This window comes from Pongo abelii, chromosome 6, assembly GCF_028885655.2.
Source record: "Pongo abelii isolate AG06213 chromosome 6, NHGRI_mPonAbe1-v2.0_pri, whole genome shotgun sequence".
NCBI classification, from domain to species: domain Eukaryota; kingdom Metazoa; phylum Chordata; class Mammalia; order Primates; family Hominidae; genus Pongo; species Pongo abelii.
Genome location: NC_071991.2, coordinates 154,336,381 through 154,355,410, shown reverse-complemented (window position 1 = coordinate 154,355,410; position 19,030 = coordinate 154,336,381). Strand labels below are relative to the sequence as shown.

The window sequence follows — 19,030 nt, the reverse complement described above, 5'->3', positions numbered from 1 at the left end:
AAGGACACCCTTGAGAGTTCCTACTTGCCTGTCATTCATTTCTGTCATTTTCTTAATGTTTCAGTTTACGGAGAATTTGATAATCTTTTAAAAGAAAAACAGCTTTTTGCTTTGTCATTGAAATAGTTGAATAAGTCTTCCCTTAGTCGTCTTGTATAAAATGCTATCGTAGACCATATTCTGAGCTCTTCACTAAATATTATTTCAGACAAAAGTTTCCATTAAGCATTTCTATCTAATTCTCTAGACTTAGGTTTTGACTTAAGAGTGCACACAAATGATTGGAAAATTTCGATCATTAAATTTTAGCTACTTGCTCATAACAAAAATTGCTGGTAAGTTGGAGTTGCTTTTGCGTTAGCTCTCATATTGCCTCCATTATTTATTGAAGACTTACAGATATCAGGGATGCAGGCTGTGCAAAGAAAGTAGAAGCTTTGTAGTTATCTTCATAATTCTTACAAAGGATTTCATGTTTGTAATAGAAAACAAAATTAAAGTATAAATGTAAAGGGACCACTGTTCCATAAACTAATAAAAAACTGGTGTGTGTAATAGTCTTATTTCTTTTGTGTTTGCTTTATAGGACTTGTAATTGTTTTGACATCTGCTTATGTGAATCTTGAAAATGCCGAAAGTATGCTCTTTAGCAACCTGATTTGATGTTAAATGTTATCATTTATATTATGACAGTCTATTAAATAATTTCTGTTATATTTCAGCCAGCCTATCATTTTAATACTTATGAAACTCATTCACTGTACTGTTATTTAAGATTGATTGCTAATCATTAATATATACCGATTTTATGGAAGAAAATTACATGCTGAGTATAGTTTTAATACAAAGAAAACAAACTAATGGTAAAATTTACTTTTTGAAGGCCAACAAATTAAATTCCAGAGTAGTTTGCCATAGAGATAAATAAAAAGAAAAAAAAGAAAGATGGAACAATTAAAATGCAGCTAACAAATGCCTGGACCCAGCTGTCCAAACAGGATTAATGGAGTGCATTAGGGTACAGTGAGTCATGTGGTGCTTTGCAAAATATCAACACGCACTGCATTACATGTTATGCCCAGTGGCATTGAATAGATGAAAAGAAATAAATACGTTAAACAGATTCATAGAGGCTTTTCACAGTATTAAAAAAGCAAATTTCTAGACTAAAAGAAAAAGCTTTATTTTAGCATTATGGGAAATGCAAACTAGAGAGTTACTTTGTAATTCCTCTATTAACCCTTTAGAATTGAGTCTTTGATTTTAAGAAGATAAAATATAGAGAATTGTCATGAATATTATCCTAGTGTATAACAGGATTTTGATTTACCAGCTGAAAAGCTTATAAGACTAGAATAGAGGATGTATTTAAGCAATCAGATTCCAAGCTGTGACATTTTTCAGTCTTTCTTGTCACCTCTCTCAAGGAAACCCTGACCTTAGTGTGGTCTCCTTTGCTACTGTGAAATCAGCCAGCAGCGCCCCATCACTTACAATGAAATGAGAAATGCAGTAACAAGAAAAATCATATTTTATCTCTATATATGTAATTTCTCTATTATTTCAACAGTTTTTTTTAGTGAAGAATATAAATTTGATTATAACTTGAAATACATTGAATCTAGTATAAAAGAAATAATTTGGTGATGTTTTTGCTTCAAAAATGAAAGTGTTCAATGGGCATGTTTCTTTTTTAAAAATTTGCCCACTATTATTGTTGATGCATCACAGGCTTTAGATTTAAGTACATGGTGTGATATGACATATTTATTAAATAATTCCTTTTAAATAGCTTGTTATATTTGAATGAAAAATTTTGCACTAACTGAAAAATCACCACTAAGTAAATTTTATAAGCATATTACTTGCCACAAAGAATTAGATTGTGAGAAAAATTTTGACCATGTATTCTTGGTTAAATAGAATTAGTATAAATGATGGTTTTATTTTTCATAGGAAACACAAAGAATCTGTACTTAAAATTTTTTATTAGAACCCTGCAAAAGTAATGCCATGTAAATGAATATATTTTTCAAAACATTGTTTTGCTGCCTGTTTATGCTTAAGTTTTCAGAATCCAAAATTTGGGGAGATTTGATGTCTGTATTTTTAGTAAACAATTTACTATGTAGTTTAATAGACTCTCAGGGTGATTAAAGGAGATGTTTGCAAACAAGGTGAAAATAGAACAAGATCAAACTAATTATCTATAGATGTTCAAAATTCTATGCAATAAAATATTTTGAATGTTGCAACGAATTTTATAAGAATAGATTCTGTGTGATTGCTGATATGTTCTTTATTACGCTTAATCATGAAACAATTGAGAGGTTGATTTTTTGTGTTATTCTTTGAATTCTCCTTTAAAGAGGAAAATTTTTCTCAAATGCAAATGACAGTCTTTGAAATGCTTTTAATAATTTCTATATTGTAATTATTTTTACAGTTATTTTTCATCTTGGAAGCTCTTTCTATAATTTGTAAGTTATTTAGGGTCCAAATACAATTTGTTTTTATTGTACTTATGGTAGTAAAACAAAAACACTTACTCTTTCAAATCAGCTTGAATTTATTTTCAGTATTTTCACATATTTCTCATTTGGGTCCCATATAGTCTATTATCTTACAGGAGGTAAAGTAGATTATTCTTTTTCACTTCTTGATGAAGGGACGTTGTTTTATAACGGGTCTTTTCTGGAGAGGTCTTTATTTGGGGTTTTGGTAATCCCTATTTATCTTTACCCTGGGCTTTCTCTAGCTCTTGTTGTGAAACAGAAATAAACAATGCTTTCACAGAGGCTTAGCAATGACAAATGTGAAATGGAAGTATAAGTCATATATTCCTAATTATGACATTGATATAAAAATAATTTCAAACCCTATATTGAAAATTTCTCACCAAAAAGTATATATGATTTTATTATATTCAGATATATTATAGAAAATAATAAATGAATAATATGACTTAACTTTTGGTTGATTACTAATGTTCTTATATCTGAGCAATAAGCTTATATATACAGTTGAGATTTTTAAGAATAAAGAATTCTTAAAAATGTTTTGTGCCAAATGTCTAAAACAGTTAAGAGAACAGCTCATGATACCACCCTAAAAACTCATATTCCTGATATCTACGAAATGTGATTCCTGACACTACACTTCTTTCAGGGCACACAGCCCTGTCTGAGAAAATGTCTGTGGGTCACGCATACCTAATTTTAGTCACCTGTTGATATTCAGCTACTTTAAATTTACTTTGTTATAATTTTCATGTGGAAAATAATTTCCTTTAGGACCATTTAGCTGGAGGGAAACTTAAGAGGTAATTTGAAAAATATTACAGTTAAAATGTTACAATTAAAACTAGACAAATGATAGTAAGGGTCTAATTTGTCCTAAGAATAAAGACCTCTAAGCTATCTGAGTATTCTTTTTTTTTTCTATTTTCTGAAACAGAGCCTCATTCTGTTACCCAAGCTGGAGTGCAGTGGCACAATCATAGCTCACTGCAGCCTCAACTTCCTGGGCTCAAGCAGTCCTCCCACCTCAGCCTCCTGAGTAGCTGGGACTACTGGCAGCTACTTACACCACATCACCACACCTAGCTAATTTTTTGTATTTTTTGTAGAGACGGGGTTTTGCCATGTTGCCCAGGCTTGCCTCAAATTCCTAGGCTCAAGTGATCCACCTGCCTTGGCCTCCTAAAGTGCTGAGATTACAGGCGGGAGCCACGTGCCTGGCCTTGCTGAGTATTTTTTTTTTTTCTTTTTCCTTCTTTTTTTTTTTTTTGAGATAGATTCTCACTCTGTTGCCCAGGTTGAAGTGCAGTGGCACAATCTCGGCTCACTGTAACCTCTGCCTCCTGGGTTCAAGTGATTCTCCTGCCTCAGCCTCCCAAGTAGCTGGGATTACAGGCACCTGCCACCACACCCAGCTAATTTCTGTATTTATAGTAGAGATGGGGTTATGCCATATTGCCCAGGCTGGTCTCAAACTCCTGACCTCAAGTGATTTGCCCGCCTTGGCCTCCCAAAGTGCTGGGATTACAGATGTGTGCCACCATGCCTAGCCAGGCTGAGTATTCTTAATAATACATATGCACAGTCATTTCTGAGATAGATGAACAAATTATCTCATTTGTAGGAAATTGTATTTTTAGTTTTTAATCATATAAGTGAATGCATAAATAAATAGTCCTGATAAAGAATACTAAAAATTAGAGATCTGGCCGCCACTTCTAATTCCAGTCTCCTCTTCCAAGTTTCCAGAAATGTCTTTGGTTTACAGCTTTTCAGACCTTTTCCTGTGCATATGTATACATGTGTTTGTGTGTATATATGTGTACTTTGTAGAAAATTTTAAAATCTCACCTGAGTATTACTTTGTTTCTAATTGTTTTGTTGGCATTCTCCTTATTTCTGATGACTCTTAACTTCGTGTGCTGCCTAGAGGGAGTTAAAAGAAGAAAATGTTTTGAAATAATTTCCTTTATCAGATCTCAGTCACCTGAACATAAATTTCAAACCAAAAGAGTTACAGAAATAGATAATTAAATGTTTGCCAGTGACTTGTAATTGCCTCATTCTATGGATTCTGTTTTTAATTTCTCTGTGGTGTTTACTGTTTGTAATTTCACCCCCCAAATCTTGTCTGTCTTCATTTCTGGTCACTGCTCCTCTCTTTTTCCCTCTTGCTTCTCTGGCCCTTCCTTAGCTGTGTCTTTTACTGCTCTTCAACTACCACCCATTCACTTGCCCCCAAATCGAGACCTCCAAATCACCACCCACCCTAAGCTAAAACAGAAATCTAGCTCTGTGCTACTTATGGGTGTCCTCCTGCCACCTCACACTGGCCATTTCTAAAACAGAACCTGTCATTTCTCTCTCTCCTGTATTTCCCTTCAGTCTCTGGGACACTTTCTATCCAAGTGGTCAAACCAGAAACTTGAGACTTAACGGTAAATGCTTCCACCTTCTGTGCCAGTACCTCATGGCAGTACTCGCTTTCATCTTGGTAATATTTCTCACATCTACCTCTTTTTTCTGAAACAAGATTTAGCTCTTTTGTCCAGGCTGGAGTGCGTTGGCACAATCATTCACGGCTCGCTGCAGCCTCCACCTTCTGGGCTCAAGTGATCCTCCCACCCTGGCCTCCCGAGTAGCTGGGAAAACAGGCGCCCACCACCACGCCCAGCTAAACTTTTTAATTTTTTGTAGAGATGGGGTCTTACTCTACTACCTGGGCTTTCTCACTTGGAAAATTGAACTCCTTGAACTCCTGGGCTCAAGTGATCCTCCCTCTAGGCCTCCCAAAGTGTTGGGATTACAGATGTGAACCACCGCACCCAGCCCCACATCTACCTCTTGCTTCTCATTTTCCTTTTTAAAAGTGAGAAGAGTCAGACCTGTATAGCATAAAAAGCAGAGAGCTGAGTATATGATTTTAGTATTTTATTGTGAGAGTAGTGTTTGTGAAGTAGATTCTAAGCGGATGTCCTTTTCTTTGAGAAGGATAGAGAAAGAAGACATCAAACCAAACCAAAAGAAATAAGGACATATTTAATTTTCCAAGTGAGAAAGTTTGACTGAGCCATACCATGGAGACCCGTCTCTGGAGAACTTTCCTCAGGAAGATCACAGCCAGTTACCATCCACACTGGAGGGCTTAGGCGTGCACTTCTTTGAAAATCAGCACATAAGGTTCTTTCCTGGACTCTAATTATAATTCTCTTTCATTGGATTTTAGTTTGTCTTCAAGTTCACATACTCTAGTTCTGGACGACTAAATTTAAATTGGCTACAGATTAGAACAAAATGAAATTGTTGCACGTAAATCCTCATGACTAAAATTGATTCGATATTTGCAAATACAGTTTTCCATCTCTAAGCTTTGATTCCCATTGTTCCCACAGTCTTCTCCCATTCACCTTTCTCTATCTATCCAAATCTTTTTTATTCTCTGAGGCAGAGTCAAATCCTGCATCACACATGAGGGTGTCTCAGAGTCTTGCACTTTCAACCTTGTATTATACGTACCTATCTGTATTGACTTTCTCATGAAACTTTATGTTCCTTAAAGGACAAGACTTGTTTTCTGCATCTTTTTATTTTTCACAGCATCTAGTTAATAAGTATTTTTGATGTCAATAAGTATTTTGATGTCGGTGGGTGCCACCATGTTGAGTGTATATTGTGTTCTAGAATAGATGAACTACGATACTCCATTTGTTTTGCTTTTGCCCTGGTGGTCTTTATTTCCATATTCTAAGCTTTTCTGACCAAATATTTTGGTTTTACTATTAATATTTTAAAAGACCTTTACAACAATAGCCAAGAGGTGGAAACAATCAAAGTGTCCATCGTTGGATGAATGGATGATCAGATTTTGGTACATAAACAATAATGGAATATTCAGTTAAAAGAAGGAATGACATTTAAGTGAAATAAGCCAGTCACAAAAAGGCACCTCTTTATAAGTGTGATTCCACTTATAAGAGGTATCTATATAAGTGTGATTCCACTTATAAGAGGTATCTAGAGTAGTTCATTTCATGAGTTGCCAGGAACTAGGGTGAGGAGGAATGGGAGTTCTTGTTTAATGAGTATAGATTATTCATTTTTTAGGATGAAGAGAATTCTGGGGATGGGTAGCACCGATGGTGAATATACTTCCTGTCACTGAACTGTACACTTAAAAATGGTTAAATTGGTCAATTTCATGTTATGTGTATTTTATCACAATTAAAAAAGAAAAAAGAGTAACTAAATGGGTACGTACTACAACATGAATGGACCTTGAAAACATTATGTTGTTATATTGTACGATTCCATTTCCATGAAATGTCCAGAATAGGAAAATCCATAGACAGAAAGTGGATTTTTTTGGGAATACATCCAAAGCCCTTGAACTGTTTATTTTTAAATGGTTAATTTTATGTTATGTGAATTTCACTTCTATAAGTTATTTTTTGGCTGGGTGTGGTGGCTTACACCTGTAATCCCAGCACTTTGGGAGGCCGAAGTGGGCAGGTCACTTGATGCCAGTAGTTCCACACCAGCCTGGCCAACATCGTGAAACCCCATCTCTACTAAAAATATAAAAATTAGCCAAGCATGGCAGCGTGTGCCTGTAATCCCAGCTACTTGGAAGGATGAGGCAGGAGAATCACTTGAACCCAGGCGGCAGAGGCTAAAGTGACCTGAGATCGCGCCACTGCACTCCAGCCTGGGTGACAGAGCGAGACTGTCTCAAAAAAAAAAAAAAAAAAAAGTATTTTTTTTATAAGGCTTTTACTCAGTAGATACTCAGTAAATATTTGTCCTCTTCTCTGTTTCCTTGGCGTGGCAATCTAATGCCAGGGCCTAATTGTTTTTAGTAAGTCAGTCTTTGTGTGTTTGCATTTGCCTTCTTAGTGCCAGGCACTTGATAAGGGAAGGCAGGTGGAAGGACTTTTGAAAGTCGCCTTTCTGGTGTATAGAGTCCTAACCTGGGGCACCTCCTTTGTCCCTTCTTTCCATTCAGAGTCTACTTGTTATTTAAGAGCTAGTTCAATCCCCACCACACATACACATGCACAGTGAAAGTGTGATCTTGTCATTTCCCTGCTCCAAATGCTGCAAAGACGTTTGCCATTCAAATACTGTACAGTTTCCTTAAGGTAACACATACGATCTATACCTGACCCCTGTCTGTGTCTCTTGCCATTCCAAACCTCACATTCTGAGCCATTAGTAATAAAGACATAATCTTCAGGTGTGTTAGAAACAAAGTATGTCTGCTGTGCCTTCTGTGCCTTTGAACACATTGCTTTGTTTACTGTGAGTAATTTTCTTCACCAGCTGTTCTCTGGCAAAACCTAACATGTCATTCAAGACTCAGGTTGGCCATGAACTCCACAAATCAAGTTTGCCATGAGGTATCTCTTGTGCACTCTCATATAACACTCGGTGCAGTTTTCCGTTTGTTTACCAGGTCACTTATCACATTCTATCCAATGGCTTTTCTTTTCCTCCATAAAGCTGTATGCTCCTTGAAGAAAGGGATGGCCTGCCACACAACATTTAGCACACATATGCAGTGGGAGGTTTACACACTCTCGCTTCCCATTTCACTTAACTGTTTGTATATAGACATTTGGCCATACTGGAAATATTGCATTGTTTAAAAAGTCTTGTCTTCCTAGGAAGGCTATCAATACCATGAAGGGAATAAATGTCTTACATACTTATTTTGTAGCTTCTGTAGTACATGCATAGTACAAAGTAGGAATATGGTAGGGACTCAAAAATTCTTTAAAAATTTAACTTATAACACAAAAACAAATACAGAAAATATAGAGTTTCTAAATAAATTTAATTGGTACAGCCATACATTAATATATTAATGCATGATATTGGGTATATAGTCTGAAGTCTAATAAATGCATTTTAACAGCTTTATTGAGGTATAATTGACATACAATAAACTGCACATGTTTAAAGTGACAATTTTATAAGTTTTGACTTTATACAAACACCTGTAGAACCACCACTGCCATCAAGATACTGAACATATTCATCACCCCCAAACATTGCTCCCCTCAGACTCCGCTCGTGTTCCCCTATCCACCATCATCTCCAGGCAGCCACTCATTTGCCTTTTGTTTTTTTTTTCCAGACAAGTTTTTTAGAGCAGTTTTAGGTTCACAGCTAAATTGAGAGAAAAGTGCAGAGATATCACAGGTGCCTCCTGTTCCCCACATGCAGAGCCTTCCCCACTGCCAACATCTCCCATTAGAGTGGCGCATTGGTTACAATTGATGAACCTGTACTGACACGTTATCACCCAGAGTCCAGAGTTTACATTAGGGTTCATTCCTGGTGGTGTAGATTCTATGGGTTTGGGCAAATGTATAATGTCCCATATCCACCATTATGGCATCATGCAGAGTAGTTTCATTGCCCTAAAAATCCTCCGTGCCCTGTCTATTTATCCCTCTCTCTCTCTCTCACCCCCGGCAGCCACTAATCTTCTTACTGTCTCAGTAGTTTTACCTTTCCCAGAATGTCATATAGTTGGAATCACACAGTATATAACCTTTTCAGATAGGCTTCTTTCATTTGACGTATATTTAGGGTTCCTCCATATCTTTTCATGGCTTCATAGCTCATATCTTTTTAATGTCGAATAGGGTTCCATTGTCTGGATATACCACAGTTTAATTTATTTTTGTATAAATTTACGGGGGTACAAGTGCAATTTTGTTGCATGCATAGATTGTGTAATGGTGTAGTCAGGACTTGTAGGGTGTCTGTCACTTGAATAATGTACACTATACCCATTAAATAATTTCTCATCGTCCAGCCTCCCCCCTGCCCCGTCGCCTTTTTCAGTCTTCATTTTCTATCATTCTGCACCCTACATCCATGTGAATTCATTATTTAGCTTCCATCTATAAGTGAGAACATACAGCATTTCTCTTTCTGTATCTGACTTGTTTCACTTAAGATGATGATTCCACCTATGTTGTTGTGAAATACATGATTTCATTCTTTGCTCTGGCTGAATTGTATTCCATTGTGTTTTTATACTGCATTTTCTTTATCCAATCATCCATTGATTGGCACTTAGGTTGATTCCATATCTTTGCTATTGTGTTCAGTGCTGCTATAAACATATGAGTACAGGCATCTTTTTGATATAATGATTTTTTTTCCTTTGGGTAGATACCCAGTACTGGGATTGCTGGATCAGATGGTAGTTCTGTTTTCAGTTCTTTGAGAAATCTCCATACCGGTTTTCCATAGAGGTTGTAATAATTTACATTCCCACCAACCATACAGAAGTGTTCCCTTTTTTCTGCATCCTCTCCAACATTTGTTGTTTTTTTTACTTTTTAATAGTAGCCATTCTGACTGATGTAAGATGATATCACATTGTGTTTTTAATTTGCATTTCTCTGATTAGTGATGTGGAGCATTTTTTCATATGCTAGTTGGCCATTTGTATGACCTCTTTTGAAGTCTGTCTTTTGCCCACTTTTTGAAGTGTGTCCTTTGCTCACTTTTTAATGAAGTCATTTTTGTTATTGTTGTTGAGTTGTTTGCATTCCTTGTAAATTCTGGATATCAGTCTCCTGTTGGATGCATCATTTGCAAACATTTTCTCCCATTCTGCAGGTTATCTGTTCACTCTGTTGATTAGTTTGCTGTGCAGAAGCTTTTTAGTTTAATTAAGTTCCATTTGTTTATTTTTGCTTTAGTTGTCTGTGCTTTTGAGGTCTTAAGTCGTGAATTCTTTTCCTAGACCAATGTCCAGAAGAGTTTTCCTAGGTTTTCTTCTAGTATTTTTATAATTTCAGGTCTTACATTTCAGTCTTTAATCCATCTTGAGTTGATTTTTATATATGGCGAGAGATAGGGGTCCAGTTTCTTTTATCTGCATATGGCAATCCAATTTTCCCAGCACCTTTTATTGAAAAGGGTATCCTTTTTTCAGTGTATGTTTTTGTCAGTTTTGTCAAAGATCAGCTGGCTGTAAATACATGGCTTTATTTTTGGGTTCTCCATTCTGTTCCATTAATCTGTGTCTGTTTTTATACCAGTACCATACTCTTACGGTTACTGTATCCTTGTTGTATAATTTGAAGTTAGGTAAGTTGATGCCTCCAGTTTTGTTCTTTTTCCTTAGGATTGCTTTAGCTATTCATGCTCTTTTTTGGTTCCATATACATTTTAGGGTAGTTTTTTTAATTACGTGAAAAATAACATTGGTGTTTTGGTAGGGATTGCATTGAATCTATAGATTGTTTGCAGTAGTGTGGTCATTTTAACAATATTAATACTTCTGATTCATGAGCATGGGATGTTTTTCCATTTGTTTGTGTTATCCACAATTTCTTTCATTAGTGTTTTTTGTAGTTTGTTTGTTTGTTTGTTTGAGACAGAGTCTCGCTCTGTCGCCCAGGCTGGAGTGTAGTGGCACAGTCTTGGCTCAATGCAAACCTCCATCTCCCAGGTTCAAGCGATTCTCCTGCCTCAGCCTCCCAAGTAGCTGGGACTACAGGTGTGCGCCACCACACACAGCTAATTTTTTGTATTTTTAGTAGAGATAGGGTTTCACCATGTTAGCTAGGATGGTCTCGATCTCCTGACCTCGTGTTCTGCCTGCCTTGGCCTCCCAAATTGCTGAGATTACAGGTGTGAGCCACTGTACCCAGCCTGTAGTTTATTTTAGTTCTTTATTTTCTTAAAGATATCTTTCACCTCCTTGGCTAAATATTCTCCTAGATATTTCTTTATTTTTCTCCTTCATTTATGAAGCTTAGTTTTGCTGGATACAAAATGCTTGACTGACAATTATTTTGTTTCAGGGGACTACAGGTAAGGACCCCAATCCTTTCTGGCTTTTAAGGTTAAGCCAGAAAAATCTATGGTTAATCTGATAGGTTTTCCTTTATAGATTACCTGATGCTTTCGTTTCATACCTCTTAAGATTCTTTCCTTCGTTTTGACTTTAGATAACCTGATGACTACGTGTTTGGGTGATGATCATTTTATTAGGAATTTCCCAAGTGTTCTTTGAGCTTCTTGTATTTGGGCATTTATATCTCTAGCAAGGAAGTTTTCCTCAGTTATTCCCTCAAATAAGTTTTCCAAACTTTTAGATTTCTCTTCTTCCTCAGGAACACTAATTATTCTTAGGTTTGACCATTTAGCATAATCCCAAATTTCTTGGAGGCTTTGTTCGTGTTTTTAAATACTTTTTTCTTTGTCTTTGTCCGATTGGGTTAATTTGAAAGCCTTGTTTTTGAGCTCTGAAGTTCTTTCTTTTACTTGTCCAGTCTACCGTTGAAACTTTCCAGTGCCTTTGGTATTTCTCTAAGTGTGTTTTTCATTTCCAGAAGTTGTGATTGCTTTTTCTTTATGATATCTATTTCTCTGAAGAATTTTTCATCCATATCCTGTATTGTTAAAATTTCTTTAAATTGGTTTTCACCTTTCTCTTGTATCTCCTTGAGTAGCTTAATAATCAACCTTCTGGGCTGGGTGCGGTGGCTCACGCCTGTAATCCCAGCACTTTGGGAGGCCAAGGCAGGCGGATCACGAGGTCAGGAGATCGAGACCATCCTGGCTAACACGGTGAAACCCCCGTCTCTACTAAAAAATACAAAAAATTAGCCGGGCGTGGTGGCGGGCACCTGTAGTCCCAGCTACTCGGGAGGTTGAGGCAGGAGAATGGCATGTACCCAGGAGGCGGAGCTTGCAGTGAGCCAAGATCGCGCCACTGCACTCCAGCCTGGGCAACAGAGTGAGACTCCATCTCAAAAAAAAATCAACCTTCTGAATTCCTTAACTGGCAATTCAGAGATTTCTTGTTGGTTTGGATCCATTGCTAGGGAGCTAGTGTGATCTTCTGGGAGTGTTATAGAACCCTGTTTTGTTATATTGCCAGAATTACTTTTCTGGTTCCTTTTCGTTTGGGTAGACTAGTTCATTGGGAAGGCCTGCTGTTCAGATTCTTTTGTTCCACTGGGTGATCCCTTGATACGGTGTTCTCCCCCTTCCCCTAGGGATGGGGCTTCCTGAGAGCCAGCCTGCAGTGATTGTTATTGTTCTTCTGGGCTTGACCACCCAGCAGGGCTACCAGGCTCTGGGACGGTGCTGGGGAATGCCTGCAAAGAGTCTTGTGATGTGGTCTGTCTTCAGGTCTCCCAGCTGTGGATATCAGCATCTGCTTTGATGGAGTTGGCAGGGGAGTGATGGAGACTCTGTGAGAGTTCTTGGTTGTAGGTAGGTTTAGTATGCTGGCTTTCTCAAGTGCTGGTTATGCCAGGAGTGAAAGTGTCATGTGGACAGACTCAGGACCTCTGGTTAGCCAGGATGTTGCAGGCAGTGGAATTAGCTTTTGTTTTCTCCTTCCTGGGAGCAGAGTTATTCTGTCATGAGTTGCTTTAATGGCCTGATGTGGTTGGCCAGTTGATTGGCCTCACTTTTAAGAGAGTTCCAGCTGCCATAGTAGTAGAGGTATCTAAGCTTGCCCCAAGTTGGCCAAGGTAAGTATTCTGGTTTCTCAGGCGATGGGTGGGGCCATAAAGCTCCCTAGACTTTATGTCTTTTGTGTTCAGCTGCCAGGGTAGGTATAGAAATACCATCAGCTGGGGGCAAGGTCAGGTGGGTCTGAGTTCTGATTCTCCCTGGGCAGGGCTTGCTACAGCCACCATGGTTGCTGGGGGGTGGTTCTCGGGCCAATGGGGTTTTGTTCCAGAGGGGATCTTGGCCACCTGTGCTGTGTTATATAGTTTGCCAGGGAAGTTGGGGAGAGCCAGTAGTGAAAGGCCTCATCCAGCTCCCACACAGTTGGCAAGGCTGGTCTCTCTTCTGCAGTGCCTGCCTCAGACCTTGTCCCAGGCCATAAGCTTCCCCGCTGAGAAAGCAAGCACGGGTTTCAGGCCTTGCCCCTCCCCATCTGCCCACACTGTTGGTGGTGGCTTCTGCGCTCGTGTCTGCAGCAGTTCCCGTTTGTACCCTGCCCCCTACCAGATTCTGCTCAAGAAAATGTGTGCCCAAAGTTATTACAAATTTCAGTTGGAAGCTTCTTGCGTCCTGTGACCCCACCCTAATTCCACTGGCTGCCTTCCCCAAGGGCCCCTGTGAGATATAGTCAGGGATGGCTTCCCTGGGCTTGAGCTGGAGACTGAGAGAGCCTCCAGGGCTCTTCCTGCCACTGATGCTGCTTTTATTTTTTGTGTGGCTCCATGAATCTATTTCAACTCTAAGTAAGGTTAAATCCTTTTCTCATTATCTGGATTTTCAGCTACCACAGTGAGGATGTGTGTTCAGAGGCAGGTTTTCCCCACCTCACACACTGGGAACTCAGTTTTTTGCCTATGTCTCATGGAATTTGCAGTGATATGCTGCTTCTTTCAAAGGATTCGTGAATTCTTTCAGTTTTCCTGGTACATTCTACAATGGTTCTTGGAGCAAAAGTTGATGGTGTGAGTCTCCGTGCACTGTTCTGTCCTTCCAAGTGGGAACTGCACATTAGTCCTGCCTCCTGTCTGTCATCTTCCTCCAATTTTTTTTTTCTGACTGTTGTAAATGGGATTGCCTTCTTGATTTCCTTCTCAGCTAGATAGTAGTTTTTTTTTTTTTTTGTATAGAAATGCAACTGGTTTTTGTACATTGATTTTGTATTCTGAAACTTTACTGAATTTATCAAATCTAAGAGCTCTTTTGTGGGGGGATCCATTAGGTTTTTCTAGAGATAAGATCATATCATGAACGAACAGGGATAACTTAACCTCCTCTTTACCAATTTGGGTGCCTTTTGTTTCTTTCTCTTGCCTGATCTGGCTAGAACTGTCAGTACTCTGTTGAATAGGAGTGGTGAAAATTGACATCCTTGTCTTTTTCCAGTTCTTATGATTTTTGGCTGTGGGACTGTTGTATATGATCTTTATTATTTGGAAGTATGCTCTTTGCATGCTTAATGTGTGGAGGGCTTTCATCATGAAGGGATGCTGAAGTTATCACATGCTTTTTCTGCATCTTTGGAGATGATCATGTGGTTTTTGCCCTTAATTCTGTTAGTGTGATATATCACATTTACTGACTGTATATGTTTAACCATCCTTACACCCCTGGTATAAAACCTGCCTGATCATGGTGTATTATCTTTTTGATGTGCTGTTGAATTCAGTTTGCTAATATTTCATTAAGAGTTTTTGCATCTGTGTTTATCAGGGATATTGGTCTGTAGTGTACTTGTCTGTTTGGGTATCAGGGTGATTTGGGCCTCATAGAATGACTTAGGAAGAATTCCCTCCTCCTCAATTTTTGGGAACAGTTTTAGGAGGATTGGTATTAGTTCTTCTTTGTACATTTGGTAGAATTCAGCTGTGAATCCATCTGGTCCTGGGCTTTTCTTTGTTGGAGATTTTTTAAATGGATTCAATCTTGCTACTCATTATTGGTCTGCTCGGGTTTTTTATTTCTTCCTGGTCCAATCTTGAGAGGTTGTATGTTTCCAGCCAGTAATTTATCCATTTCCTCTAGGTTTTCTAGTTTGTCAGTGTATAGTTGTTTATAATATTCTCTGATGGTCTTTTGTATTTCTGTGGTATCAGTTGTAATAATGTTTCCTTTTTCATTTCTGATTTTATTTGGATCGCCTCTTTTTTTTCCCGTTGTTACTCTAGCAATTGGTTTATCAATTTTATTTGTTTTCTCGAAGAACCAACTTTTCATTTTCGTGATCCTTTGTACTGTTTTTTGGTCTTTATTTTATTTTATTTTTTGGTTCTGCTCTGATCTTTGTTATTTCTTTTCTTCTACTGATTTTGGATTTGGTTTGTTACTTTTGTAGTTCCTTGAGGTATGACATTAGGTTGTTAATTTGTATCTTTCAATATATTTCATGTAGTCACTTGATGTCATAAACTTCCCTCCTAGCACTGTTTTTGCTGTATCCCACAAGTTTCTGTATGTAGCGTTTCCATTTTCATTTGTTTCAAAATTTTTTTTTAAATTTCTGACTTAATTTCTTCTTTGACCCAATGGTCATTCAGAGGCATGTTGTTAATTTCTGTGTACTTGTATGTTTTCTGAAATTCTTCTTGGTATTGATTTTGTGGTATTGATACATGAAAATTTTTGATTTTTAAAAATTTGTTGAGACTTGTTTTGTGTTTTAACATATGGTTTATCTTGGAGAATGTTTTATGTGCTGATGAGAAGAACATAAATTCTGCAGTTGAGCAGAATATTCTGTAAATGTGTTTTAGGTCCGTTGCACCAAGTACAATGTTTCTTTGCTGATTTTTTTTCTCGATAAGCTATGAATAGGGTGTTGAAGTCCACCACCATTATTTCATTGCTGTCTGCCTCTTTCTTTAGCTGTAGTAGTATTTGTTTTATGAATCTGGGTGCTGTTGGCTGCATGTATATTTGGATGTATTGTTATATCCTCTTGCTGAATAGGTCCCTTTATCATTATATAATGACCTTTGTTGTCTTTTTTTGTTTTAACTGTTTTTGATTTAAAGTCTGTTTTATCTGGTGTAAGTATAACTACTCCTGGTCTCGTTTGTTTTTTTGTTTGTGTGGAATATCTTTACTTTTAGGTTGTGTCTTCATAGGTAAGGTGGATTTCTTGTGAGCAGTGTATGGTTGGATCATGTTTTTCTCTATCCATTCCACCAATCTGTATCTTTTAAGAGGAGAATTTAATCCGTTTATATTCAGGGTTAATATTGATATGTGAGGTTTTGTTCCTGTCATATTTTTCATTGTTTTCTAGTTTTGTAAGTTCTTTGTTATCTTTTTCTCTATTTCTCTTTGTGGTTTGGTGGAATTCTGTAGTATTGCCATTGGATTCCCTTCTCTTCCTCCTTTGTGTGATTGTTTTACTTGTGAGTTTTATACTTTCATGTGTTTTCATGACGGTGAATATCTTCCTTTTGTTTCCACGTTTGGGACTTTGAGCATGTCTTACAGGATCTGTATAGTGGAGACGAATTCTTTCAGCATTGCTTGTCTGCAAAAGACTTTATCTCTCCTTCATGTATGAAGCTTAATTTTTCTGAAAATAGAATTCTTCAATGGCAGGCTTTTTTCTTTTCTTTTCTTTTTGCGACAGAGTCTCACTGTGTCTCCCAGCTGGAGTGCAGTGGCATGATCACGGCTCACTGCAACCTCCACCTCCCAGGCTCAAACAATCCTTCCACCTCAGCCTCCCAAGTAGCTGGGACTACAGGCACATGCTACCATGCCCAGCTAACTTTTGTATTTTTTGTAGAGACGGAGGTCTTACCATGTTGCCCAGGCTGGTCTCGAACTCCTGGGCTCAAGCCATCCACCCACCTTGACGTCCCAAAGTGCTGGGATTACAGGTGTGAGCCACTATGCCCAGGGGCAGGCGTTTTCTTTTAGTGCTTTGAATATGCCCTCTCATTCTTTTCTGGCCTATAAGATTTCTGCTGAAAAGTCTGCCATTGCTCTTTTCTTACTGATTTTAGAATTCTTTCACTTTGACTTTCGACAATCTGATTATAATATGCTGTGGTGAAGTCCTTTGTGCAATGTATTTTTCAGGGACCACTGGACCTCCTGTATTTGGATGTCTAAATCTCTTTCTATACTTGGAATGTTTTCACCATTTATTTTATTAGATATGTTTTCTAAACTTTTTGATCTTTCTTCCCCCTCAGGAATATTGATAATTTGTACGTTAGGTTTTTATGTAGTCTCAAACATCTCCAAGGCTTTATTCTTTTTTGTTCCTTTTTCTTTATTTTTGTCTGCCTGGATTATTTCAAAAGACCTGTCTTTCACGTTCTGAGATTCTTTCTTCTATTGGTCTATTGTTGAGGCTTTTGATTATATTTTATACTTCCTTATATTAATTTTTTTCTGTTTCAGAATTTCTGTTTTTTTTTTTTTAAGACAACTGTCTCCTTAGTAAACTTCTTATTCACATCCTATATTGATTTTCTGATCTTTGTACTGGTTTTCAGATTTCTCTTACATCTCATTGAGCTTCTTTGAAATTAGTATTTTGAGTTTTAATCTGGCATTTTGAGGGTTTTTTTTTTCAGTTAGGATCTATTGCTGGAGAATTATTGTTTTCCTTTGAGGGTGTCATATTGCCTTTGCTTTTTCAGGCTTTTTGTATCTTTACATTGATTTCTGCACATCCGGAGCAATAGTTGCTGCTTAATTTTTAAATTTACTTTCATTGGGAGGGGACTTTTTTTCTTGACTATGTGACCATGATGTGTTTGGGCAGGTAGGGCTGTTTAGCTTTGTTTTAGGATGTGCAGTGGTAAAAACGCTGCATGATTTCTTTGGCTATAAATAGCCTTGGTGGTAGCTGTGGGTTTATTGGTGTGTTATGGTGTGGTTATTGGTGGCAGTTGTTATGAAGTTGTACTGGGGACTGGAATGCCTGATTGATCCCTTTTCAGGTTTCATTGGTAGCAGTGGTGGGCTAAGCATGTCTTTTCTTGTGCCATGGGACAGTGTATTCTGGCGCCTGTGTTGGCAGTTCCAGGCTATTTCTTGGGCCTCTGTGTAGCTTTCCTGGATGCTGGTTGTCGTTGTGTGTGCTGAGTGGGTAAGTGGCCCTCAGCCACCTTGTAACCTGGGCCTCTGTGTAGCTTTCCTGGATGCGGATTGTAGTTGTGTGTGCTGAATGGGTAAGTGGCCCTCAGCCACCTTGTAACCCAGGGTGGCATGGGTCCTGGTGGTAGCAGTGGTTGTGCAGTGATCTTCTAGTTTCAAAGCACTTTGCTCTTGTGTTAGAAGTTGTTGCAATGGGCTTTGCGTATTGACCTCTAGGTCTGTAGGTGATGTTTACAGGTTAGAGCCAGCTACAGTGGGTACAATAGGATTTGTGCCCAGCCTCTTTTCCATGGGAGAAGTACTTGGGTGTCTCAGGTGGCAGATTGGGTAATGGAAAACTCATGAGCCCGGATGCCATGCTCCACCTTGGAGAGGCATGGGGAAGAGCCCAGACAGAGCTGGACTGAGCAATTGTACTCAGGTCCCCCATGGTGATTGTATGCAAAAGTCCCAACAAGGGTAGTGAGGCAGCCCCCAAGCCCCTGGGAAAATGCTTGGGTGAGGGGTGGCCACCACTATGCCAGGGTCTCAGCCCAGGGAAGGATTGACAGCCCAAGCAGCCACAGTTGTGGCCAGCAGACATGAGACTTGTCTCCCTCTCCTATCCTTGTTCTGGCGGAGTGCTCCCTCCCTTGTTCCGACTGTGGCAGCGAACCCAGGTATCTAGTCAGTCCTAGAAGTTTGCATCCAGTCTGCCACTCAGCTTAGGGCCTTGGGAGATGCCACCCAGCCCCCATCCTGGCCTCTGAGGCAACTCTCCTCCTGCTCAGGTCTTAGGAGACAGCCTGGTTCCTGTGCCAGTTGGGCTGGATCCCAGGTCATGCTCATTTCTCAGTTCTGGCTGCAGGAGCTCTTCCCCTACTCAAGCCTCTTTCTGCAAACCCCAGCCCAAGTCCCTCTAACTCCAGTGATTGGTGCTGCTAATTTCC

At 38.6% G+C, this 19,030-nt stretch overlaps 1 protein-coding gene across 11 annotated transcripts in view; it reads left to right on the top strand.

Moving 5' to 3' along the window:
• The window catches only part of LMBR1 (limb development membrane protein 1), a 207,711-nt gene that overhangs the window by 167,710 nt on the left and 20,971 nt on the right, over nucleotides 1-19,030 (top strand). The gene's annotated exons all lie outside the window — the stretch shown is intronic.